At 44.0% G+C, this 27826-nt stretch overlaps 1 protein-coding gene and 1 long non-coding RNA gene across 3 annotated transcripts in view; one reads left to right on the top strand and one right to left on the bottom strand.

Annotated features, from left to right (window-relative positions):
* The window catches only part of BLNK (B cell linker), a 684101-nt gene that overhangs the window by 21393 nt on the left and 634882 nt on the right, over window positions 1–27826 (top strand). The gene's annotated exons all lie outside the window — the stretch shown is intronic.
* On the bottom strand, window positions 125–23717 carry LOC146867485 (uncharacterized). Its single transcript, XR_014966096.1, has 5 exons — window positions 23595–23717; window positions 23475–23501; window positions 16504–16618; window positions 11741–11881; window positions 125–748 (listed from the first exon to the last, which is right to left on the bottom strand). It is a non-coding gene; the product is annotated as an uncharacterized LOC146867485 (long non-coding RNA).

Below are 27826 nucleotides of genomic sequence, written 5' to 3'. Positions count from 1 at the left end.
TATCAGTATTAATTTGACATTTATAAAGTCAATAATGAGAATTTGTGTGAGTTAAAGGGTTTTATTAAAAATTTAGAAAATTCAATCTATTTATTTAGAAATTATTACTCTTTAATCATTGTACTTAGAAATTCAAATATTTTATTATTCGATATTTCAAAGCAAGATAAGATCCAATATTTGAGAAAATATTTGTCAAAATATTAAGAATGCAACAAGCATGTTCCATAAAAGAATTGTACTAGTCTATAAATAAATTGAGAATAAGGTGTCAGTTAGGAAACCCAATAAAGAGTTCTGATGAGAGAATAAAATGCATAAGCATGAAGCCTTTGCACTTCTAATAAAAGATAATAGTTAAGCTGGAAAGTATTCTTAGCTATAAAACAGCAGGCCTCTAATAAATGGGAATAGGCTCAAAAAGTAATCTCTCATGAAGAGAGATATGGTCTCAAGAAACCCAGGGAAAGGATCTCCAGAATATGATGACCTTCTCTAGGAACACATGCAAATATCAACACAGTAAATTATGAATTAAAACAAGTATCACATTCTCCGTTCACAGGATGCACTGGGACTTCAGTAAAATTCTGGCAGTAAAGTCCCCAATTTCTCACATCTTCACAACAGGCCACAGATACAAGTCCTTGAAAAGACACTTAGTCCACATTTTGCAGTTCAGACAGCTCTTCCCATGAACCTTCCTGACGTCTCCTCTCCTGCCGGTGACAACCTCACCATCAGTTGTCTAATACGAAACAAATGCATATATACTAATTAACAGAAGGCTTTCTGAAAAGTTACAGCATCTGCAGTGGAAAGAAAAATGTCTTGTGCAAAACAACAATTTAGCATGAAAACAGGCCTTTCAATGTTAGCATATACATTTCTGTTCATATGGCATCAACGGTTAGGCTAACTGAAGCCAGTACGTTATTATTTCTTTTGTATGCTTTTAACGCCTAAGTTTCAATTCTTACTGCAAAATTCATAATAACTAATACATGTATTGTTTGGGAGGCAGGAGCCCGGCAGACATGTCTGCATCAGAAAACTCTTATCCCACTCATTAGACTACACCTGCCTTCACCTTCCTGTAATGCGATGTCATCAGAAAGACTCAACACATTGCATATCTAAGGGAATGAATTCAGCAGAGGACACTTCTGGCCATGAGCCAGATATGGTGGTGTTCAGGAGGAAGGCCGTACTTGGGCTGGGGAGGATAATTAGACAGATAGAGGCTCCAAGCTCACATCACCGAGGTTTAAATTGCTAAACAGGGAAGAAGAACAGGGGATTCACTTAGATGTCAGAAGGGTAGGACCCAGTAAGTGTTAAACTAAAATGTTGAAGAACAGTGTTATGGTACTAAGCTATGGAGTCAGTATCAAACCTCCAAAATATATTGATTTATTGCCCAGTGAAGAAACAGTTATACAGTATGAGTCATGCGGCTGGGTTCTCTGGGCACTTTGGGTGTAGCAGATGGGAAGACGTGTGCACACATAGTAGACCTACTTTTTTCATAGCATTTAAAAATAAATAAGAGGTGGGTTAGAAATGGACAGTTTTATGGCTAACCCTCCTGCATCACATTAGTTAGTGAAAGTAATGAAGACTAAGCTAAACAGTGGAATTTATATGGTGAAGAGAAATATGCAGAAAATCAAGCGATTCAGATAGACCTTGCCAGCTTAACTATCAGAGTGAGTGGTAAGTTACAAAGACGAGGGCTGTGTACCTAATTATAATTCTGATGGTAGCATGACGTTATCACCAAGGCCTGTACTACCTCCTGCTAGAAGGATAAATGCATATACTCTTACTGGCTATGTTTGATATTTTTCTGAGAAATCAGTATCAGCTATTTTTTGAATTTTCTTACATTTGTTAACACATTGCTTGAGTCTAATAAGGAGATGCCCTTTCTAGACTCAAAATACTTGATTGTGGTGTGCTGTTATTGCTAAATTAAACAATTACATGTTTTATCAACTTCTTTTCACTGACTCACTTCTGTGACAGATTATCAAGCAGCTATTTACCAATTATTACGTTGAATCTTAGCCATACATATGAAAATATCAGTGAGGTAATTAGCTTAGAAGTTGCATGTGCACATAGGCCTAACACTGTAGGGTCGTTTAACAAGATATTAACTGTTGTCAAAGAAGGGTAGTGCAGTACAATAGGTTTGCACCAATTGACTCAGAAAAACATTGGAAATCAGAAATGTGGCCTCTTCTTTGGCAAGGTGGCTTTTAATAAGTCTTCCTCCGAACACCCTTCGCCACCACCATCACCGACTTCATCGCCCACCACTTCATCACCTCAACAAACTACATACTCATTGGAGACCTGAACTTCCACCTCGACAACCCCAGTGACCCCAACTCTACTATCCTTCGTGACAACTGCGACCAGCATTGGACTTAAACAACTCATCAACCAACCGACCCACAGAGCAGGACACACCCTCGACCCCTTCTTCGCGGCAGGAAACAGCATCCAATTCAGCCACACAACGCAGCCGCCATGAACCGACCACCACTGCGTACACTTCGCCACAACAAACCCAAGGCACCCAAACCAACCCCCATGCCCACCACGAAGGAACTGGAGCAAGGATACCGATGAGCAACTTAACTCCACCCTCACCCGAGACAACCACACCTGAGCCCCTGACGCAAACGACGCAGCCAGAGAACTCCACACCTGGATCTCCGACTGCACAGGTGAGCTCGCCCCGCTACGCAACCCCGACAGACAACGACCCAGGAAAGCTGCCTGGTTCACCACCGCTCTTCAAGAAGCCAGACACACCTGCAGACGCCTGGAGAAGAACTGGAGAAACACATAGACAACCGAAAACCACACCACCTACAAGGACGCCATGATTGACTACCACAACCAGATCAGAGCCACCAAGAGGAACTTTACCCACAACAAAATCCTGGCCAACTCCACCAACTCCAAGGAACTTTTCAGTGTCATTCAGGAACTCACCAACCCATGCACCCATCACCCCATCCCAAGACCTCTGCGACAAGCCCGGAACCTATTTCCACCTCAAGATCAAAAAGCTCTATGACAACTTCATCTGACCATCCAGCAGGTGCCACAGACGGCCCCCGCACCCCAGAAACACCAGCTAGCCCCCCATCTACAACTGGACACCGATCACAGCCGAAGACACTGCCTCGACCATGAAAAGCATCCACTCGGGGACCCCCACTAACCCCTGCCCCCCTCACATTTACCACAGTGATGCACCCGCCATCGCACCCGAACTACAACGCACCATCAACACCACCTTCAAAACAGACACCTTCCCAGATGACTGGAAGCACGCAGAAGTCAGACCTCTGCTCAAGAAGCCCACAGCTGACCCCACTGACCTCAAGAACTGTCGGCCCATCTCGCTCCTCCCCTTCGCAGCCAAAGTTGCAGATAAAACAGTCAACAGGAAACTGACACGATTCATTGAAGAGCACGCAGTCCTCGACCTGTCCCAATCTGGATTCCGAAGCAACCACAGCACAGAGATCACCCTACTCGCTGCCACAGATGACATCCGCACCCTTCTGGACCAAGGCCTCTCCGCAGCCCTCATCCTACTCGACCTATCAGTGGCCTTCGACACCGTCTCCCACCGCACACTAGTCGCTAGACTACACGACGCAGGCATACAAGGACCAGCCGTGGACTGGATCCGAACATTCCTCACCGGAAGAAGCCAAAGTATTAGACTCCCACCCTTCCTCTCTGACCCCACGAAAATCACCTGCGGAGTCCCACAGGGTTCATCCCTGAGCCACACTCTCTTCAACATCTATATGGCCCCCCTCGCAGCCATCGTCCAACAACACGGCCTCAACATCGTATCCTACGCCGACGACACCCAGCTCATCCTCTCCCTCACCAAAGACCCCACCACTGCCAAACTCAACTTCCAGAAAGGAATGCATGACGTCACAGTCTGGATGACCAAAAGTTGCCTGAAGCTCAACGCCGAGAAGACAGAAGTCCTCATCTTTGCTACCACCCCTTCTGCATGGGACAGCATCTGGTGGCCGACATCCCTCAGAAGCCCACCTACCCCCTCAGACCACACCAAGAACCTCGGCATCGTACTCGACTCATCACTCACCATGAACCGACAGGTCAACGCTGTCACCTCCAGCTGCTTCAACACCCTCTGCATCCTCTGCAAGACCTTCAAGTTGATCCCCCCTAAGTCAAGGAAGAAAGTCACCCATGCACTCATCACCAGCAGACTGGACTATGGAAACACACTCTAGGCCGGCATCAACAAGTTCCTACTCCGCAATTTCCAGACAATAAAGAACACCCCCGGCAGACTCGTCCTCGGCATCCCCCGACACAAACACATCAGTCACCACCTACGAAGTCTCCACTGGCTCCCCGTGGAGAAAAGAGTCACTTTCAAAATCCTCACTCACACCTACAAATGCCTACACAACAACAGACCCAAATACCTCAACAACAGAATCAACTTCCACGTACCCAAAATAAAACTCCGATCTTCCATCTTCGCACTAGCCGGCACCCCACGCAACCACAGAGCCAGCGCAGGTGGAAGATCCTTCTCTCACATTGCAGCCAAGACCTGGAACGAGCTATCGGCAGACATCAGACTCTTCCCCCCCCCCCCCGAACACCTTCAGGAAGACCCTCAAGACCTGGCTCTTCGGCTAAACAGATCTGCGGACCCCCCCCCTCAGCACCTTGAGACCCTCACGGGTGAGTAGCATGCTTACAATTCCCTGATTGATTGATTGATTGTGTTTGACTATAGAAAATCATTTATTGATTTACAGTTATGGTTTTTCAGTAGGGCTCGTGATACTAACGTTGTAAGAGGCAGGGTACTGCTGGACAACCCTTCCTTTTATGCAAACCACGTTGGGGATCAGGTACCACAGTTGTGTCAAGAAAGCATGTCTTTCTCTTGCCCCTCAAACTTTCAATTTAGAGTGGTGCAAAAAACGGTTGCATTACTAATCATTTTTGGTGCACAAGGTATTTTGTGAAGTCAATGCTGTAGACTTTCTTTGACAGAAAAACTGTTGATGGTGTATGATAGCATCTCTTATTACACATCTTGTAGTAAAAATACATTTTCCAAAGAGCTGACTTCACAGTGTGACGTCAGAATAATGACAGACGTTATGGGGCATTTTGAAAATATTTTCACGTTAGGCACTACATCACCCGCAAATGCTGTGCTGCGCTACGTGAAAAAGAGAGAGGAGGAGAGCACCCTAATTACTAAGATAAGGCACTTTCCTCCCATATCACGAGCGCTGGTGCTGAAATCAGCTGCTGTGCGTCACTGAGACACCTTTGCCCCATGGTGCAAGGGTGTCCCCAAGAGTCTAGCATAGGTTTTGTACTGGAAGGAACCCTTCCAATACAAAATACTATTCACAGATTCACTTTAACCATTTCCCCACGTTGTATGTGTGCTGTAAAGTGCAGCACACACGCAAAGTCGGAAAAGAAAGGAGAAATAAAAACATTTCTCCTTCCTTGCGCCTACTTTAAAAGGGCGCAGTTGTCTCACGCTAAACCCAATCTGCTTTATTTAGTAAATTGGGTTTAGTATGAGAAACCTTGGGTGGTTGCATGAGAATGCTCATGCACCACCCTTGGAACGCCCCCATGACGCAAAGTAATGCACGTGCTTTACATTACTTTTCCATTATTTCCAGTGCTAAACAAGTTTAGAGCTGGAAAGTACATTGTGGAAAAAATATTTTGCACCGATTTGCATCACTTTTGTGATGCAAACTCGCCGCACAATCTTAATAAATCTCCGCCTGTGTCAAGTATTGCATTTTGAGAGTGGTGTAATTATCCTCATTCCTGTTGCGACAGGTCTACACTGAAGATTGCCCAGTTAAATTGAGGTCACGTTACAAAAACACTTCTCAGGTGTCTATCAAATAATAGGTTCTGTAGTGTGACACGTGATATCAGTCTATTTCCCTTTGCAAACTATTTAATTGTTATCCTTGCTCAATCAACATTTCCTGCATGTCTTGCTTACTTATCCCTGAAAATAATGACCAAACTCAAGCAGGTCCCTAACCAGAATTTTTCCTCTTACAAACCACTGAGTCATTTCAGTTCTTTACAGAAAACCAGAAAAAGGGAAGTGAATCTATGACTCACTGAAGCAGTATATCATGTAGAACACAGCACAGCCACACGTGTCCTCATAGTTTCTACTCGGATGGAGAAACTAGGTAGGTTTGGGTTGAAGTGATAAAACAAGCCACCATATCATTGTTTGGTAGCAAACCTTTGGGCTCATTTATGAGAAAGTGATGCAGTGCAGCGCAGCAAGTCACGTCGCTGCGCTGCACAGCGTAACAGGGAAAGGGCAGGAATGTGTTGCATTTAAGGCAGTATGGCAATTCCTGTTCCTTTACCCTGCGCTGGCACCCTTTTGGCAGCCTAGCACCAATGCATTCACCCTTGCACCTTGGTGCAAGGGTGCCTGTGTTGCAAGCAGGGTTGTTATTGTGCAGGAAGGAGCACCTTCCTGCACAAAAACAATACTGGGAGGTATATTTCTCTTTCTAAGGGTGCTGCAGAATGCAGCACACTTAGAAAGAGGAAGAAACGAGGAGAAATAGAGATTTTTCTCCTCGTTACGCCTCCCGTGGGAAAGTGAAACTTTTTTGGCACATTTCCAGGTTTACCAGCTCTGGTTAATCTGGGAATGCATGAACAACCATGGGAGTTGCTTAGGAACACCCACACAATGCCCATGAAACGTCTTCTAAGGACAGAGTAACACAACGCAGTGATTTGTGCTGCGTTGCGTTACTCTAGATTTTTGAAGTCACTGAAGCAAATGGCTTAAAAAATCTGACTTAGAGGTTTGTATCATGCATGTACTACGTTGCGTGGTGCAAATGCAATGTAAGCCTCTCATAAATATCTCCCCTCGAATCTAAATAATGAAGTGAGAGCATTTTAAGGTCATGATTCCCCAAAAAGTTAGCAGATCCGAAATCTCGCAAAATACGCATTCAGTTGCACTCTAGGGTGGCAACCGCTGGGATTATGCTTGTACGCTAATGTACTACATTTGAACAGGAATGTTACTATTTCCCCAATATTTACTTTAACAATATGCATATATAATAGTGCATTTGCATGTTGGACTATTCAGGGGAAAATTGTGTGTTTCCCAAATAATCTAGAATTGGAGTTAGAATAGTAAAATGAAAGGACACTAAAGGCCCAGTCACTATCCGCGTTCAATAATCGGGTGCAAATTGCATACCTGCTAAATTACACTTGCATGCTGATTGTGGATTACCCATCACAATTTGCACCAGACTATGAGGTTTATTTACAAGTCCATTGCGCCATCGGTGCTTCACTTTTATTGATGCACCCGCAGCGCATTAGGCTTCCCCATATTTAGAAGGCCAGGTAAAGTCACCCTGCCAGACTTTTCATGGCCTTGTAAATATGTTTCCCTTTCACGCATAGCACTGCATGAAAGGGGAGTTCCATGGGTGTTGCTGTGGGCGTTCCCATAGAATGTGACACATTCCCAGATTTACAACATTTTGTAAACCTGGGAATGCTTCAAAATCCTACACCTCCCCAGGGGAAGCATAAGGATGTGCAACCAGGACAAATACTTTTATTTCTCTTTTTTTCCCTCTTTCTATGTGTGCTACATTCAGCAGCACACATAGAAATAGGAAAATGCCTTTAATTATGTTTTTGCACAAAAACAATTATCACCTCAGCGTAGGCACCCTTGCAAAATGAAGCAAGGGTGTCTGCGCTGTCGTACGGCTGCTGTTTGTGCACAGGAGACAAGAGCGGGTATGCGACGTATCTTGTAGATCCGGCACATTCCTTCCCTTTTATTTTGACGCACAACAGCGCAGCAGGAAGGCTAGCGGCGCTGCCATGCCTCAAAATCTTGTAAAAGAGGCCCTATGTGTTTGGCACCTTGAAATGGGAGCTATCTACTTAATAGTGTTACAGCTTAGAAGGTGTTCACTCTTTGCACAACACATGCACTTATACTGAGAAGGAAACAAAAATGAAAGTGCTCTTTGCACTATCCTTAGAAAGTGACAATGATTTATGAGAAAACGTATACTACAAGCACTGTAAAAACGTGCTTAGAGGATAGAAATAGAGAAAATATATATTGTGTGTCTAAACTTGTCTAACAGCTAAAATTCGAAAACGCCTAAATCATGCTAAACACTTTGAAGTAGTTATGTATGTCGTTTATTTGAATCTTCCAGTAAGAAGTGATTAAAATGAATCTATAGATGGAAGCAATGTTAATGATATATTATTGGGCTTTACTTGCAAGTATAACGATTTGCAGACTGAAAAGGAACGCATAACTGTCTCAACGTTATCATCATTTAGTCTCATTGCAGTGTACCATTGACTTTGAAACGTGGGTGCAAAACTGTCATATAATAAGTTAGAAAGCTGAAACTTTCCTGACTTAATCCTTATATGGATGGACTCTCAGATTTACTTAAACGAAAAATATTTTCTAATGCATGCACATATGGTACATGGTACACATATACGTACTCAAACATAGTAAAAGGCCATACTTACTAGTGAACGTTCCATAAGACTGTTTATGACATTGACTGATATGACAAATGCATTAATGAAAACACACATGGCTCTGTTAAATGTGTACCTATAGATATTAATAATGATATATTGCCTCCAGGGGCGGCTCCTCCGCTATGGCGGAGGAGCGTTGCCCCACTGCTTTTAAGCAGTGCACTACAAAGTAAAGAAAACATAAAATGATAATAACTTTGAGTTATTATCATTTTATGTTTCCTGCTTCTTTGCGGGCGGATGAATAGGGCTTCTCTGCCTTAGGAGCAGGGCCGGGGAGGAGTGTTCGCCCACTCCTAAGTGTCCAAGACTGTTTGGTCGATCCTCTCGGGCCGCCAAACCAGTCATGCGCAACTTTCCCCATTATCCATGCAGGCTGCATTACTGCCTGTGTAGAGAACAAGCCCAGGCCCCTATTCCCTGGTTGAGCGTGAAAACCAGGACACTTAAAACCAATCACAAAGCTGCATTGCAACATTGTGATTGGTCAGGGGAGCCTTTTCTGTGCTTCCTGTGCCTCATTCTGACGAGGAGAGCAGTAGCCGAGAAGCGGGACCGGCGGGGCAAGGTAAGTGTTGCTTTCATTATTATTTTTAACCGTTCCCCCCACTACCCCTTCGCGCACCCCCTTGCACCCATATCTGCCGCTCCACCCACGAATAATGCTGGCCGCCACTGATTACCTCTTTAATGCACTGTCATTCCTGCTCATATAACATTTTGCATACTTTCTCATGGGAGACTAGAGGAGTCGATACATATTATGTTAGAATATTGATACTAACGTGTGACATGAACTTTTTGCACTAGCACACGAGAAGTTTCAGCAATGAGTAGCTTATTGTTAATTAACTGGCGTGCCTGGGATGGAAAGTCGTTCTCATGCTTGCTGTGGGAAGATTCTTGATTGTCGCCACTTTTGCACTTTGTGAGCAGAAGATGACCTCATTGATGTCGAACTATGATGCTGTGACAGTGGATGTCACCTCTGGACTAATGAGCAATAATATCAAATCGCTCTGAAGAGTTGGGAAGTCGGTTCGTTGGAGAATTTATTTGTTGTTTGGTTGGCCTTTGGCAGAGCTGTTTCCCCCCCCCCCCCCCCTTCTTTCGTGTGGTTGTTCCCTTTGCACTTGCCTTTCTGGACTTGCTGGTTGCGAACTCTGACCAGAACCTGTGCTGATGCTGAGAGAACTTGGCAGACTTTCTATGGACTCCTTGGCTGAACCAGAACTCCACAATGCTTTGCTGAGTTTTCACTTTTGAGCCCCTTGCTTCCTAGGCTCCTTTCCATGAGTGAACTGCTTCCCACGGACTTTGGAACTTTATCCTATAGACTCTGTTTAATGTGTAGTTTTGCACTACACCTGTAATTGACCAATTTGAGACCCATGGCTGAGCTTTTCTAAATGATGATTATAACCTTTGTACTACTATTAATACTTACCATAAACCCTAAATGTAACTCTAAGTATTTTCCCTACAGGGACTGTTCTGGGATTCCTAATATATAGCAGAGATAGTTATAAACTAATTACAGAACACAAGGTTCTTATGTTATTGTTCTGTATTGCGGTAGCAGAATTGTTAGTCTGTGAATTCAACCCGTTCAAATTTCTGCAGGTGGTTTGAACTTCCAGTTGCCATTTCTTACCTTTACAGCATGGTCCTTAGGGTCATATATCTGAATTCAATCACCAACTTGTAAATTGATTGCCAATTCCTGATCCTCATTGGGTAGCCAAATTTGACACCTTAACTCCCTCACCCCTCAATGCGATAGGCAAGAACCATTGGTGGACCAATTAAAGAAGAACGAAATACTGATAGAGATAAACATAGGAAGAATCCCATGTGGGCTGGGTAAACGCTGGATCAATAGCATATGTTATTCTACAGTTCATTGTGTGCATGTAGCGTAAGTGCACAATTGCTTCCACAATTTGAGCAAGGTTTCCCCAGATCGCAATCACAGGAGCTAAAAGCTGCAGTTTGTTCCTTCACTGTAATCTCATTATGGGAACAAAAATAGCTTGCACACAAAATGGAATTAATGGGCCAATATGCACCTGCTCTATGTTTTGAGGAGCATTGTTTAGGAGCAAGAGTATGCCAAGGGTATGCAGGAGAAGTGTATTTTTAGATGATTCAGCCCAATTTAAAATGTATTCTTGCTTTCAAGGAAACCAAGGAAGATCTCTTAGAACAGGGGATATATGGTTGAATAGCCCTTGGGCCTAAAACAAGACTGATCACCAAGGGAAAAACAACTTTAATTGGTATAAGGCAGAGAACAAGAGAACAATTACATGTCTGTTAAGATAGAATTCAAAAAATAAATTCTGGCTAACACAATAGACTTTACTACGTATTGAATTTGGACATCTACACCATCAATCTCTAGAGGAGACATTCACCAGGAATTCAATTAACTTGGGCACATACTTCCACTTCCTGGCATACAGATACATCTGCTAAGGCAGCAGAGGTGGTTAAGCACAGCACATCAGACAAGGATGGTGGTGGGGCTGGCCTTCATTGGAGCATATTTCTTTCCCAAACAGTTACCTCCACATTGCAGGATGATTTTTACTGCTGCACTAGGATTTACCCCAGAGGAGGGCACATGCGGGACAGGTTTGCATAGGGTCCTCTGACACAGCACTCCTCAGAGTTCCAAGCTAACTACTGTCGATAACTACACGCTCCAGAAGAGAATGTAGAATTGCAACCACAAAGTCTGAGAAGACGAGCTTGTGTTGCAGGCTGCTCTACCACTATTTATAGGTCAAAACCATTGTATGCCATTTCAGACTGCCTAGGATATACAAATGCAGGGGCACACATTTTTGGAAGCTCTAGAAACATTGATTACTCTGGATTACCGAGCTTTACTGAAGAGCTCAAACCAGCAAGAAAGCACAAGCACTTCCACAATGATGGGTGTATTTTGTTATGGCATCGCAGCTACATAATTTTTTCAAACATCCCTGACTCTGCCACATTCTTCTACCTCGATATTGATAACAAAGGAACAGACCAGACATTTGAAAGAGCATACAATCCCTCTTGAGCTGACCTTAGACTGCTGCGAATCCTTTGATACAACTGACAGATACGGCCCACTGGCAATATTCCAACAGTACAGGGCCTTCAGTGGTATCTTCCCATATGTGCTGTGTTGTCTCTTCTCACTTAGCCTCCTCCTCCTTTGATAGTACTATAGAGTGCACGACGTAGGAGACCACCCAAAGCAAGAGAAAGAAACCAAAAAGTGTTTATAAGTCGACAAAAAGTAGCCATTTAAGAAGGGAATACAAACTCCTTATTTCTCAAGCCCACGAACAGTAGATACCACTAACCTGGAGGTTAATTCTGAAACTTCATGCAATAACTTCAGTATGACAACATCTTCATAGTGGAAGTACATTGAATCTTGAATATACAGCAGCATCCACATTTTCACCACTCACATTGATGGAAGAGGTCTACAATCTGCACTTCTTCTCTCAACAATTTACTTTGGAGGAGATCTACCAATAAAGTTGCGGTGCTCAATCTTGTTCTCATAATACAGTCCACATTTCTTTTTTTTACCTTTTACTGTTGCAGTTTTATTTAATACAACCAATAACTGGGGGTGTCAGGGGACTTTTCATGGGCACAGTTCCCATTGTATACAAATTACACAAAAATACAACGTTCCAAAGATAAAATATGGTGAAATAACAAAAGCAGTGAAAATGGTTGCAGTATTATTCATGAAGTCCATATAAATTTAAAGAGGCAAAAATTATTTATTTGTAACTACGTGAGTCTCAGTAAAACCACCATACTCCTGGTGTACAGTGGGGGCCATATTCACTAAGGTAAACTTACAATTTTATCTGTTTACCATCTTGGGCAATTCACAAAGCAATTTTATGAGTATTATCTTTACGATTGCCTATCTTTCTATGTGCAGAGTCTCCGCCAAGAGTACAGACACATCACAGTCATAAAGATACCACTCGTAAAATTCCTTTGTGAATTGCAAAAAATTGTGAGCCTACACAAAAGTGCAAGTTTACCTTTGGGAATCAGACTCTGAATGAGTGGGAGTAACTCTAATATGGCGCCAAAAGGTACTGTGTACATGTTATGTTATTTCTGGAAGTGGCATAGCTGGGGTCCGCCCTGGGCGGTACTTTTTTGGGGGTGGCAGCGAGCACAAGGTAAGTTATCTTTTTATTATCCTTCATCTTCGTCTTTTGCCGCCCACCCGCGCATCTGGCCATCATTAGGCAGAAAACTCAGAGACCAACCGGGGCAGCAAAAGCTCTAGGTACGCCACTGATTTAAGGTAGTAATCAGCGTTCTAGACCGAGGAGAGAATCCCTGCTGGAAAACGTTCGTTTTCTGGTTAGAGGTTTATGGCTTCACATGGCAAGGTAGAGTTTCGGAGGCATCCAGACATATAGTCTGCCTCAGAATGTCTATTGTTTGAGGCCCCCATCCCCAATCTGTCCGAACTTACCCATAAACCTCTATAGCCATGCATGAGGAGAGGGAAGAGGTCAGACGAGGTCCTGTCTACTGATCCACTATGCACCTCACTGGAAAACAGCCAACAGATGAGAGTTAAGATGGCTCACAACACCTGGAAGCAGCCCATTATTGAGAACATACATGCCGCTGGACCCTGAGTGCGTCAGAGGTAGCCACTGATAGTGCAACAAGAGCCAGCATCAAAGTGGAGTAGGCGCTCTTACAACCCCCAGGAAGTTCTGTCTCATCACAACCACAACTCATATGGCAAAATGGAATTCTAATGGCAAATTCCAGGTGATTTAGGACTCACTGTTTGAGATCGGCCTGCAGATGACACACTGTAACATGAGTTGAGAAGCTGGAAAAACGGGTATCTTGGGGGAAACCGTGGGCACACCGTCCAAGGCAGAGATTACAAAGGGGTTGCTATCAACTTTTGAAAACTAATATAGACAATATGGAAAACTAAGCATAATGGTATAATGTTAACATCTTTGGGATCATTGAAGTAGTCAAGGAAACAGACCTTGCAAGAATCACACCATTTTATTATGGTTTGCAAGGACCAAGCGTACAGCTTGGGAACGGGATAGAAAGGTCCAAAGGACCCACAGCTAGTGCTTTTCACTGTGACCCCAAGTGAAGTCAAATTTGTTTATGCTTCACTAATTTGATTTGATTTAAGTTATGTAGAGAGCGGCATATGCCTATAGACCTCTTGGCACTGCCATCTGCCTGAAGGCTGAAATCTGCCTGTAGTCTAAAACTACATGGGAAGAGAAAATAACCAAGTTTTGAGATGTTTTCTGTAAACTTGAAGATTTGGCTGACTTCTCAAATGCCACGACATTGGATTGCAGAGAAGGGAGGTTGCATAAGAGAAGCTTCTGCCACCCCGAGAGGCTTTATGAATTTCTGAAACAAACACTATTTGGTCTGTGGATGATTGAATGCACTTTTAGGTGGATACCATGGGATTTTGTTCTTAAGAAAAACAGGGCCGGTGTGAGTGAGAGCTTTATGTGCTGTGCAGAGTGCTTGAAAAACTACTCTCATTTTAACGGGGAGCCAGTGTAGTTGCTCCACAGCTTTTTAAACTAGTTCGAATTTCCTGATGTTCCTAAGAAGCTGAAACTGCTGCATTTTGCAGTCTCTGAAGTTTTTTTTTAAATGCTGTGCTGCGCACCAGCGCACAGGGCATTGCAATAGTCCAGCTTTGATAGAACAAGAGAAGTAGGGACTGTTTTCAGTAGATCAAGGGATAAAAAAGGAAGAATTTTCCTTAAATTCCTAAAATGAAGACACATGAAGACATAACAGCAAGTCATGTTGGTTTTTATTTTAATCTCATGGCAGGTTGAGAGCCATTCTTTAGCCTGCAAGGGCAGATATCAGATAACAGCAGCGCAATTAAAGGCATGTGTTTAAAAGCTGCCTTTCATAAATTTCAAGTGTTAGACATGTCAGCCTTAGGGTTGTCTTCCCCCAAACTGTTTCCCTCACTCCTCCTGTTTTTGCTGAATTTGTTTTTGTTAAACTTAGCACTCTGTGCACTTTACCACTGCTGACCAGTGCTAAAGTGCTCTCTCCTTTAAACATAGTGAAATTGGCTTACACCGAATTGGCATATTTACTTTACCTGTAAGCCCCTATTAAAGTGGTACTACATGTACCCGGGGCCTGCAAATTAAATCCTACTGTTGAGCCCGCAGCACCGATTGTGTCACCCTCTTATGTAGCCCCCTATAAACCTTTTTCAGGCCTGCAATTGCAGCATGTGTCTGCAGTTTTAAATTGCCATTTTCGACCTGGCAAATAAACCTTTGACCACACATAAAACCACCTTCCAAATAAGTAACCCCTGGGGGCCCTAAACAGCCCATAGTATTTACATTGTTGGACATGTACTTTTAACGTTTAACTATCCAGATAGTGCAAAACTCTTTGATTTGTTTTTCATTGCTGCAGGGCCTTCATCTCCCATAGGATAGCATTGAATAACCTTGTTATATTCAATGAGTGATAACTTTCAATTGGGAGCAGGTAAGAACTTTGAGCATTGTCCCTAAAGAATGGTAATTTAAAACCCTTTTTTAACTGTAAAGTTGGGTTTTAAGTCACAATCTGAAAATGCCATTTTAAAAAGTTTGTGTTTTCTTTTTCTAACCATTTGGTGCCTGCAGTCTGTATCCTGGGTCACATGCCTAGTTGTAGTTGGCAGTTGGTCTTTGTGTATTGCTCCCACACACTAAAACAAAGGGGAATCTGTGTTGGCAGGATGGGCCATCTCTGTCAGGATGAGGGGGAGGAGCTGTCACCTACTACACTTGCACATCACAAAAGCTCTGCCTCAGCACACTCAGAAAGTGTTTCACAATAGTCTTTTGTGCCCCCAGACAAGCTGGGGCCAGGACAGTGAGGCAGGAAATGTCGGACTTCTCTTTAGGGTGAGGACTCTAGGGGGCATATTTTCAAGGGCAGTATCGCCGCTTTAGCAGCACTTTTTGCCGCTAAAGCGGTGATATTTTTATTCGCCTATTTACAAGGCGTCTCTAACATGCATTAGCCCATGTTAGCAGCCGATTTTGTAACGGATCTCATGCCAGCGATAAACATCACTAATGAGATGCAAAGTAGGTGTTACTTCAAAAATACAACATGAAAGAGGGCGCTAACACAACAACGCTGTATTAACAAGGCAGCCCCGGTCTTGCGAAACGACATTAAACGTCCCGCTAAACGCGGTTATCGCCGGATCCTAACGTCGGGTCAAAACCTGACTTAAGCATGTTTAGTATGGGAGGTGGATTGACAGGTTAAGTCCACACTCCCATATTAACAAGATTTTCATTAGCGCTGTGAAATCATCGCTTGATTTCACACGCTAATGATGATTATCGCCGTCTATCGCTGGTTTGTACATCGCCTGTGAGCTAAGCGTTGCTAATACGCCGCTAACATAGCGATGTTATCCAGCGATAGATGGTGATAATCAAATTTGCGATATTCAATGCATCCCGTTGATACTATGCCCCTAGGAGTTTTGTGCCACTTCAAAGTGAGCACCAGGTATAAATATTGGGCTCTCAGACACAACACTTCAGTACACTCTTGAACCTGTGGATACTACTGAAGAAGGATACTGCTGCTGCTTGAGGCCTGCCTGCCTGCTGAGAAGGATGACTGGACTTACCTTCATCCCAGGCTGAAGACTCCAAGGTTCAGCTGGCTGACTTCATACTCTGAGATACAGGGACACAACAAGCTCCAGATGACTCCCTAGAAGTACCCAGCTGATCTGCTGCACTTTACCTGCCTGGAACTGGACCTTGCTGAGCACTGTTGGCCTCTTCTGGAGTGAGTTCCTGATCCCCAAGAGATGTCCCGCAGGTCTTGGATCCTTGGTGCTGCATCAGTTGTGTTCCTCCTAGAAGAAAATGAGAAATCATAAAGATTTGGGCTCTTTGTGACTGCAAACAGGCCCGTTTGCCCCAAGATCTTGTCACCCACACTGCCCGCCATCAGGAAGCTCCGGTGAACCCGACTCTTCGGGCTACAGAGACCGCCAGTGATGACCAGCAACGTGAGATATGCACATCACAACAGCCCACAGCAACCGCCCATGTGAATCTCCAGTAGGATCTTCATGCTACACCAACGACCATCCATGACGCCTGGCCTGCTCTTCCCGTTACAGTGACAACCATCTGCAATGCTCTCTCTGCGGCTTCCTCCATCACAAACTGAACCCTTTGAGCTGGACTTTAGAAGGTAACGTATTCAGTAGGACTGCCCTGGTCCCTGTATCCGGCCAGCGCAGTCGGCCTAAGCATGTGACTTTCACCTGGTATAGCATGACCAGATACCATTGAGTGGCACTTTGTGCTTTTAGGCGTGAAACTCACCTTTAATCTTTGAAATTGCATGTCTCCAGTTCTAGTGAATAGATTTTTGTCATTTTGGTGTCAAATAATTTATTTAATTTTACTCTATTTTTCTAAATTGGTGTGGGATTTTTCTTGTGCTATTTTTACACTTTATTACTTTTAGTGTGCTGAATACATACTTTACACATTGCCTCTAAGTTAAGCCAGAATTATTTTTTGCCAAGCTACTAGAGGATTAAGCACAGGTTAATGTAGCAACTTTTTGTGGTTTATCCTGACAAGGATTGTGGATACTTAGTGAGTAGAGTTTCACCCCCATCATTCAACAACCCAATTTCTCACATCAAAAAATTGGGATTAGTGAAAAATTAAATATATTTTATAGGAATCAAGCTTACCACTCAATGAGTGGATTTGTCTTACTTTTTCGACTCATCCTTCTCCTAGTCTTCGCTTTGTCGTAAAAATGGATTGATGATGTTTGACCTAGCCAGCCTGCATATCTTTGGTCATTCTTTGCACATCCATTGAGCTGAAACGTGAATCCTGAATAACTGCAGAAAGTGTATTGCTACTTTGCATTTGGATAGTGGTGTGCTTTTTTGAGATGCATGTTGGGGGAGGTGGATCGGAGGTATTTTCAACAGTTTACGGCTGTAGTATATAACCGGACAGAACACAAAAACTGAATCAGAGCAATTGTAATAAGCAAAACTCACTAATCCTTGAGGGTTCCACTGAAGCATATGAGACATTGCTTGGTTGAGTATTAATAAATCCAAATGTACACTGGATGCCCTTTACACACCACCTCATATCGACATAAGTGAAAATCGATAGTTGAGGATAATTCATAGCTAGTTTTCTGCTCATTGGCAAAGGAATTTCCCAATTTCATTTCAATTTGCCTTCTCTCGTTTTCATAAAGTAGCTGCATGCATCTATATGTACTTCACAGTTCTGGCTGCGGACACTCAGCCAAACTATTGCTGCCAACCATGCTGCAGCCCACATTTCATGAAGCAGCATTGGCGTAACTTTGGGAACTAAACCATGATTGTGCTCTGATTCGTATTGTATGGGATTCACTATCATTTTATAGCTAATCACATCGTTTACTGTTTTCAAGGCTGGACTGGAATTCTTTAAATTATTGAATAAGATAAATAGAGTTAACACATGGATTTTTGTCAAGGAGAACTAATATACTGTAGCAGTAACTTGTAACTTAAACATAGACCAGCGCAATTAGTGGATCGGGTAAACTGTGCTCTCAGAACATTGCATATTAGCATCACTATTATATTGGCTGCACTCTTGAAATACATAGAAAGGGAATTTCTTTTCGAAAAAAGACAGGTGGAATCTTACTTTCATATAAAAAAATATTTATATAGTTGACATGAGTGACGTCAGATCAAGATTTTGAAAGTAACAGAGGCCCTCCCCACCTAGGGAGAGCCGTCAATATGGCGGGGAGGCGGAGGCCAGTGCGACGGATGGGGCGTGGCCACCCCATTCATCCGGCTGGGGATGGCAGGGATTGGTCTGCGCGCCCACTGCCCCAGAAGCGGCCGCGCAATCGTGAGCAGGTCTCTTGTGTCCTGCTTGCGGCAAGGCACCTTTTTCTGGATGCCGCCATTGCCCCGGGAACCCACGCGCTTCTTGGGGCAGGTTGTGGGCTCCCTCCCATTGCATTGCCTTAGCGGGAGCAGCGCAGGCTCAAGTTTTACTCACCTGACCTGGGAGCTTAGGACTCTCGGTGGCGGCTCTGGAAGGCGTGAGGGGGCCACACAGGTAAAGAGGGCTGAGGCAGTGATCTCGTCTGTGGGTTTGTTTTGTGTGTTGAGAAGCAGCCATTCAAGGATTCTGTTGTACTGAGACTTAAGTGGGGGCACCAAGCAGATAAAGAGGGCCGCAGAGGTGATCGTGCCTGTGGGTAGTTTTGTGTGTTCAGGGAGTGGCCTTTCAGGTCGTGGTATCTTCTAGCTGTCCCTATTGGGGATTCTGTTTTACTGGGGTTTAAGTAGGGGCCTCAAACAGCCATTTTGAGTGCAGTAGGCAGCGGATCAGTCGCATAATTGACATTTATTTTATTGTTTGTGGCTAGTGTGTTGTTTGAAAGTATTAGCTGATGGCATTAAGAAGGGTATCAATTTTCTGTGTTGCCTTTGGGGGTGCAGGAATACTCCCCCTCACGTACTTTTGCCTCCTATCCTGACATAATACACAGCTAGGGGAGTGGTTTTTAGGTGTAGAAGTGTTTTTTTGGAAGCATTTTTGTTTTACAGGGGCTGATTGCTCCATTTTTCACTCAGACTTAGCTGTTGCGAACTTCCACAAGCATGCCCGGGGTACCAAACAAGGGTGCCAAGAGGGCATGCCCGGTTAGCAGGATGGAAAAGATGATGCTCAGGATGGAGGAGATGGACGAGAGGTTGGCATTGCTGCAGGCACGGGACCCTCAGGTAGGGCAGCCATGGAGCCAGCAGTGCCAGACAGGGCTTGTAGGCTGGGGGTAGCACCCCAGGCAGCATTTCCTCTGGTTAGGGGGCATGGCAGTGGGCAGGGGCAGGATGGTGGAAGGGGTCGGAGTTCCCAGGCCACCCCTGAGTCTGTGCTGGTTGGTGCTATAAATGGGGGACCGGGCAGTGCTCCCGCAGTAGTGGTGCCAGTAGGTGGAATCAGTGTTAGGGAAGACCAGGTCAATTTCCCTACGGTGGTGGTGTTGACAGCAAACGGCATCTGCGTACAGCCTGGGCATGCTAGTGCAGCAGCTCCAGTGGGCTTGGTGGGCAAGCCAGATTTGGTGGCAAGTTTGGCCAGTGTGTTGCCTTGGCTTTCAAGGGCATGCGTGTGGTCTGCACCGGTGTTGGTGGATGCGTTGGCAGGGGTGGCGGAGGGCGACCATGTCGAAAGGGCTAAAAGTTTGGTGGCGCATGTGGATAGCATTGGTATGCTGACAGGTGTACAAAGGCAGGAAGGGGAGGCGGTTGGGCCAGCAGTGCAGGGACCAATGGTGGGGGGGACCTCGCAAACATGTAGTGGTCCTCAGACAGTGCCGTCAGCATCCGGGCCCTTACCTTCCCTCAAGGAAACTAAGCCATCAGGTATGTTACAGCCATTGCCGAGCGTGGGTCTGGGAGATATGCGCTCAGAGCCTGATCAGTTGGGCAGACACATTTATCCAGACATTAAAGAGAAGATTTGGAAAGGTGCTTATATGGATATCTGTGAATTGATCGTAGATACGCCCAGCAGGGAGGAGGACAAATGGTGCAAGGAGTGCTCACATTCTAGGGAATGTGGTCATTGGCCATACGAGAGGAGGATGGAGGAGTCCATCATGAATTGAGTCAGAAGTTTAACTTTTTTTCAGGCAATCATGGCGGAGAAGTTCCCAATGGTGGGGGGGGTCAGTTAGCGTGCTACCAAAGTAGATTCACTTGTGCGCATGACGAGTTTGGAGGCACGGCATGGAGGGAATATGACAAGGAATTCAGGCGTATCAACGCTACTAGATCCACTTTGGGATGAGATCAGATAGATGTGAATGCATGGTTGTGTTACATATATCCACACATGGCGATGGCGGGCCCAAGCCAGCCCTTTCGGGCGGGCGCTGGAGCAAACAGTAAATCAGGGGGCGGGGCAAGGAAGGGGGCATGCTGGGATTTCAATAGGAAAACTTGTACCAGAGCTCCAGGAACATGCAAGTTCAAGCACTGTTGTTCTTTCTGTGGCCTATCTTCACACCCAGAGGTGTTTCAAGAAGACAAAACGATAGGGGCCCCAAAAACTATGAGTGAAGTCCCATCTATGGGCATGGCCCCCTCCCCAGTTAATTGGCAGGCAATGGTGACATGGTTGAACATCTATAGCAACAGAACGGCAGCACAGTCTTTGTATGAGGGATTTAAGAACAGTTTCAGGATTCCAGCTGAAGGTTGTGTGGGCGTGGCCTATTGCAGAAACCAGCAGTCTTTAAGGGCTAACCCTAGCATTGCCAGAAATAAGATTATCAAAGAGAAGAACTTGAGGAGGGTGGCAGGTCCTTTTGAATTCCCACCTTTTGAGGATTTTTTGTGTTCACTTTTGGGCATAATTCCCAAAAAAGACCCTGGGGAGTACCTTCCAATTCACAACCTTTCAGCACCTAAAGCGCAGTCAGTCAACAAGGCTATCAATGGGGCATTTTGTTCCATTAAGTATGCCTCACTTGATCAAGCAATTGCAATGCTCCAGGAGCTGCGACCTGGGACTTTGTTTGCAGAAGCTGACATAGATTCTGCTTTTCAGCAGCTACTGGTTCATCCGGAGGATTTTGATCTGGTGGGCTTCCAGTTAGAGGGTGCATTCTGTTTTGACAAATGTATGCCCAAGGGATGCTCAGTGTCCTGTGCTTACTTTGAGAGGTTTCGTACCTTTTTGGAATGGGCATTTAGAAAGAGATCAGGACACCATTGGGCACTTCATTATTTGGATGACTTCCTGTTCTTGGGTAGCTCTTGCCACAGTTGACTGTGGGAGGGCTTTGCAGTGCTTCCAGGAATTGATTGGGGGATTCGGGGGGCCACTGGACAAGCAAAGACCTGAGGACCAACAATCACAATATAATTCCTGGGCATACAATTGAATTCCAGGGCAAGGGTATCCTACCCTCTCCACAATAGAATTCCTGGGCATACAATTGAATTCCAGGGCAGGGGCATCCTGCCCTCTCCCACAAAGGAAGGTAATAGTGTTCTCAAAGGCACTAGAAGAATGCCAGAGGGCACAAAAGGTGATGGTGCATCAGCTGCAGGTGGCGGTGGGGCAGCTGAATTGTGTGCTCTGCATTATACCCATGGGCAGCCCATTTTCTAGATCTATTGCATAGGCTATGTCGGATCTTAAGTCAAAGCATCATCATACGAGGCTGACAAGTGAGCCAAGACATGAGACTATGGGAAACATTTTTTGAGGGACTTTAATGGGACAGTGGTATGGCCAAGCCCTTCCAAGACTAATAATGAGTTGGATCTATTTACGGATGCCGCTGGCAGCACAGGCTTTGGGGCCATTCTTGGACCCGATTGGTGCACGAAAAAATGGCCAGATGAATGGTTTGAGTCTGGGGTGGTGGCAAACATTGGTGTTCTTGAGCTTTTTCCCATCTTGGTGGCCCTCACGATATAGCCAGAACAGTTTTGCAACCAGTGAGTAGTATTCAGGTCAGATAACATGACAGTAGTGGAGTGCATTAATCAACAAGCTGCCAAGTGTAAAATGATCTTGCGATTACTGAAAGATATTATATTGCTATGCCTGAGATTAAATGTTGATTTTGGATCAAAACATGTGCCTTGTGTACTGTACAATGCATCAGATGCTTTATCTAATTTCATGATGCAGGCATTCAGGTATCACCACCCGGAAGCAGCGGAGTTCCCCTCACCGTTCCTGGAACATCTATCGCAGCTTGATGCCCCAGTCTACCAGACCTCGTTTAGGGCAGCTTAGCACCTAGGATAAGGCACGCCTATAAGGGGTATATTGCACATATCGCAGGTTTCAGGAAGTACAAGGGACGGGGTTCGTTCTCCCATGAGTCAGTAATATCATTCTTGGGGTATCTGAGAGCGGAAAGGAGACCTGTCTCCCATGCCAAATGTTATATAGTGGTTAATTACAAGTTGTGAGCTTGTGTGAAGCTGCGCACTGTTCACCTAGTGTTTTTGCTAACACCTCTTGTTATGCCAAATAACTCAAGTTTAACACTAGATTCATGAAATGAAAAATGAATAGTTTACTGTTCAACAGTTCATTCAATATTGATATTAACAAACACTGGTACTGAATAAAGTTTTACAAATTGAATGGTTCAAAATACATCAATCATTGGTTTAACATGAATTCTTGTCCTATACAAATATGTTTATCATTCACATAAATGCATCTATAATGTTCATGCCCAATGCATTTCGGAACCTGACGGTTCCATCTTCAGGGGCCAATCTGTAATAAGAATAAAAATAATCACTTATGTCAGTTTGGATGTGAATGGTGGCTCGTATCGTGAATGTTTAACTAAAGAAATTTTTGCTGCCTTAAAGTGATGATAATCATACCTGAGTGGTCAGAGGTCAGTTTGCCAATTCATTGCGCTCTAAAGGAAATTATTAAGTGAATAGTGTGTTAAACAAGAGAGTATTAATATGGTCGCACACTGACTGAACAAAAGATGGGTAGTTGCTTATGCTGAGCTTACCTTCGTAATGTAGTAGACTGAAAGTTATGAAAGCCATGGAGTATAAAAGCGAAAAAATATTTTTAACAAGACTATGCTACCGTCGTGATGACGATAGTCTAAAGATAATACAACAAAGCACTAATGTGTCAACGAGTCGATCTTACCTCAAAGAAGTGAGGTTCAAGTTTTGTCTGAAAAAACGAAAAACAATGAATAGTAAACGATTGATGTAAAGATCTTAATTATGCTCGTTGTTAATGCTCTGAAAATAATAAACTGCTCACCGAATCTGTAACGCATGAGGAAAAGTAACTGATTTCTGCCAGAGGAGTAGATGGCAAATTACCGCGGAACGCACATTTAAAACTAACTAACGCGAGGATATGCGGGAAACATAGAGATCGGACTTAAATCCTGATCTGAATACCTGTTATGTAGGCGCCATCTTAAAAGGGGAACTAGTTCTGTTGTCAGCACTACTGGTGTAGTAGAGGAACTAAAAAAAGTTGTATTATCGTTACTGATAGTGTTACGAAAAACAATTACTAAAGATAAAGGAACGTCACACAATATAACGTGACACGTATCCCGTGTTAGAAATCTGCTTCCGCACAGCTGAGCGTAAACAAAAAAGTGAACTGAAGCTTACGATTTAAATACCAGTATGGTAAATTCCGTCTTAGGAAAAGGAATGAAATATTTCTAAAAATAAGCATAACTAATGTAAAGAAAACACGAATGAGGTGGTTTAAAACGTTCATGATGAAGAGGTGTTAAACTTGAGTTATTTGGCATAACAAGAGGTGTTAGCAAAAACACTAGGTGAACAGTGCGCAGCTTCATACAAGCTCACAACTTGTAATTAACCACTTGTTTCTTCAGTATTAGTGGACAACTTATGCTTAGCTGCAGCACCATTGGAACAAAGTGTACTAAGTTAGAATAAGCATATATTATAAATCGGAGTGCTCCCCTGACCATATAACCTTATTCAAATGTTATATAGTGGCACTTTCATTTTTTTCCAAAAATGCTGAGGTACACAGATGGGACAAAAACATTCCTGGTGCAAAAGGCTCTTAGGGGCTGGTAGCATTTGTAGGGGTGTAGATCAGACGTCAGGCACCCCATAGACACAGCGAAATTGGCAAAGATCATGGCCTCTCTTGATGTCGTATGTAGATCATCAGATGAAGTTCGCCTTTGCAAAGAACAAAAAGGATTTGAAGGGTGGCCTACAGTGAGCAGACATACAATGGCCAAATGGCTTCCTAGCGATCACCATTACCCAGTCTAAAACTGACCAAGTGGGTAGGGGGGATCACATACTGCTACACTGAGCTCCGGGGAGCGACTATTCTCCACTGGGGAATCTGGAATCTTTTTGGGCTCACTGGTTACAGGGAGCGGGAGGCTATCTGTTGTTGCATCAAGATGGGACACCACTCACAAGGTTCCAATTCACCAGGGTGCTCAAGGGCGCGTTGGGGGCTGCAGGTTTGGATCCTGCTGATTATGGTACCCATCCATTCCGTATTGGTGCAGCAACCACTGTCACAAGTATGGGGTTGGGGGGACGGATGGTTCAAAGGATAGGCCGGTTGAAGTCTGATTGCTACAAGCGGTATGTGAGATTGAACATGTTCTGAGTACCACCTGTTTGTGTTTGTGCCTTACCTTATTCTCCAATCAATGCAAGTGGTGGAGAGGTTAGGAGGATCCAGCCACTGGATACTTCATTGCCTCTGGTCTACGTTGGAGCAAGAGATGTTACAGACCTGCTGGTGTTGGGCCATTCCTATGTGAGGCGTGCAAAGAGTTTTTATTTAGCAGGTGACTACACATCACGAGTAAGGAAGGATGGATATCAGCTGACTTTCTATGGTCAGAGGGGGGCTGCTCTTGGCCCACTGGAAAACAGCATTGGACAGAATGTTTCCTCAGAGGCTTACGCTTCCACGGATGATAATTGTACATATTGGAGGCAATGATTTGACTGAACTAAGTCGGAGAGACTTGTTTGAATTGATTGTTCCGGAAATGTGTTGGCTGGCAAAAAAATTCCTGGAGGCCACCATTGCATGGTCCAATATTGTCCCGAGGTTGAGAGGTGTAAAGTCAGTAAGAGCCATAAATAAGTCGGTAAAATGATAGATCGGTTATCAGCCATACATCATGGGTGCATCAAAGGGGAACAAACAAGGTACCGCAATGTTATCGGAAAATGTGCTGGCCTGGCTAGGTACATCAGTGAACTATGCTGGCCTTTGGCAGGTGAGGTCAAGTTTGGGAAGACACTTCAGGCCCTTTACAGCATCCTGTTTTACCAAATTTAACATCTGCATCCATGGACCCTCCAAGGGCTCCTGCTGCCAGGTCAGAAGGAGGTGGCAAGGACGTGGGGGTTCTGGGCAGTTGCTGACACGCTGTCCTTTACCTATCAACCACTCATGCAGGCGCATTTGGGTACAACCTAGCACTGGCCCTTGGGGGACGACAAACCTGGGTGTAGTGGGTGACCGTGGTAGGTATCCTAAGGGCAGCAGGGCCCCCTGCGCAAGAATTTTCAGAGGTTGGAGACCTCCCCGGAGGGAGGGGAGCCAGAGAGTGGGCTCATCCCATAAGGAGGGCCCCGAAGGGGTAAAACAAGGGGCAGAGCCAGTCTTGATTTCGCTCGGAATGGTTACAGAATATTTTTTGTTGGTTACACAGGAACAGACTAGTTATGGTTAGGTGATTCCCATGTACTAGTGTCTCTGTTAAGGCTAGGTCACAATTGTAAGCTGAAATGTAAATAATGTGGTTACAGTGTAAAAAAGGTTTTAAATTGTGTTTTTATTGTGTGTGAAATGATAATAAATATGGCAGGGGTCTTACGTCCCCTATTCTAAAGAAATAAGAAATGGGCTTGTTGTATTGTTGTGTCATGGGGTTTGGGAAATGGTAAGTATTCACACTCCTGGGACATCGGTGACTCCCCGGCCATATGAATATTATGTATCTGCATGTAAAAAATAACCACGGGGTATTTTTCACAAGAGGGGGTTTGGATGGTTGTCTGTAGAGATGTTTATATTGTATAATATCACTGTAATAAATGTCACTGCTTACAAACGTATTGCTCCATAGTGTGCAGATTTTCTATTATCAACTCCATTGATATTTTGTCAAACACATATTTATGTCAAACAATATTCCGACTTAATCTATGGAGATTTAACAGATTTTTCCAGTGAAACCTCTAGAAATTCTTAGCAAACTTTTGGAATGCATACGATTTAAATCTCTAGGTGGACATTTGGAAGTCCATTTTCTCGTGGATCTGCCAGCTGCCGGCACACTGAAATCGAGTTTTGGGGAAAAAAAATGGATTATATATTTCTGATGTGCCAGCGGCCTGAGCTTTACAAGCACTTTTTAAATATTTGTTATAATGAAAGAGAGCATAACCCGTCTTCTAGTGCGATAAAGGTTTCTAAAAAGGGAAACGTCCATCTAACAAAGCCGTTTGCACACAAGTTTCTTTGCAGGACATATTTCCTACTTGGATCAGTCAGAGATTAAAATCTGTAAATTGCTTGGGGTAGAGCGGAAGGCATTCTTCTAAAGGGAAATAGTTTCAAAGGGAAGAAAAAGAACCACCTGGTACAGTACCCTACACTGCTGATGGCCTGAGGAAGATGTTGCTATGCTACTTGGAGGCAGGATTTGGATTTATTGTGACTCTCTCCAGCTCTTATGTCATGGCTTTGTGCCTCTTAAAACCTGAAAACAAAATTCATGCTTATTGGTAACACATTATTTACACCTGGTAAAGTATTTCAGTATCTAGGTATATTATATGGCACCTAGGGGCAGATTTAACAACACTTTTTGCGCAAGTGCAAAGTGAGCAAAAGTACTGCTAACTGTTGCAAAGTGTTGATTTGTTATTTACTTTCCAGCCCAAAATGCTCTGCCCTGGCAAATTATCTAAAAGTAACACAATTCGTTTGCATCAAGAGGGCATTAGAAGGATGGGACATGGGCATTCCCATTCTACCACCCAAGTGTTTTGAGGTAAAGCCCAATCCACTCCCATCGTAGACACTGCTTTATGCCCAAACATTATCTCTCATCAAGACAGGTGTTAACGTGGAGAAAAGTATGCATTCTCCAAACCATTTCAAAGTTTGCATGTGTGCTGCCTGTACAGCACAAATACAATGTTTGAAAAGTTTAGAAGTATGTTCTAGCATATTTTGTTTGTACTGGCAGGTTATGCTTCTAGTATTAAAACCTATGCTAGACATCAAGCACACACCTTTGCATTATGGTGCAAAGATATGTTTTTGATGCTAGGAAGACTGATCGAGAGCCAGCATAGGGTATGACATCGGGGACTGCATTTTAGATGCAGAGGATTTTCCTTAATTGCGCTGGGTGCACCTTTTAAAAGGTGTACCCGACGCAATGAAGAGAAGTGCACCGTAATACCATGAATGCACTACCCCGAGGGCAGTCGCGAACTCGAGCT

This window comes from Triturus cristatus, chromosome 1_2 (assembly GCF_964204655.1).
Source record: "Triturus cristatus chromosome 1_2, aTriCri1.1, whole genome shotgun sequence".
Classification (NCBI taxonomy): domain Eukaryota; kingdom Metazoa; phylum Chordata; class Amphibia; order Caudata; family Salamandridae; genus Triturus; species Triturus cristatus.
Note: the sequence above shows the minus strand (reverse complement) of the source record. Positions and strands in the feature narration are given on the sequence as shown.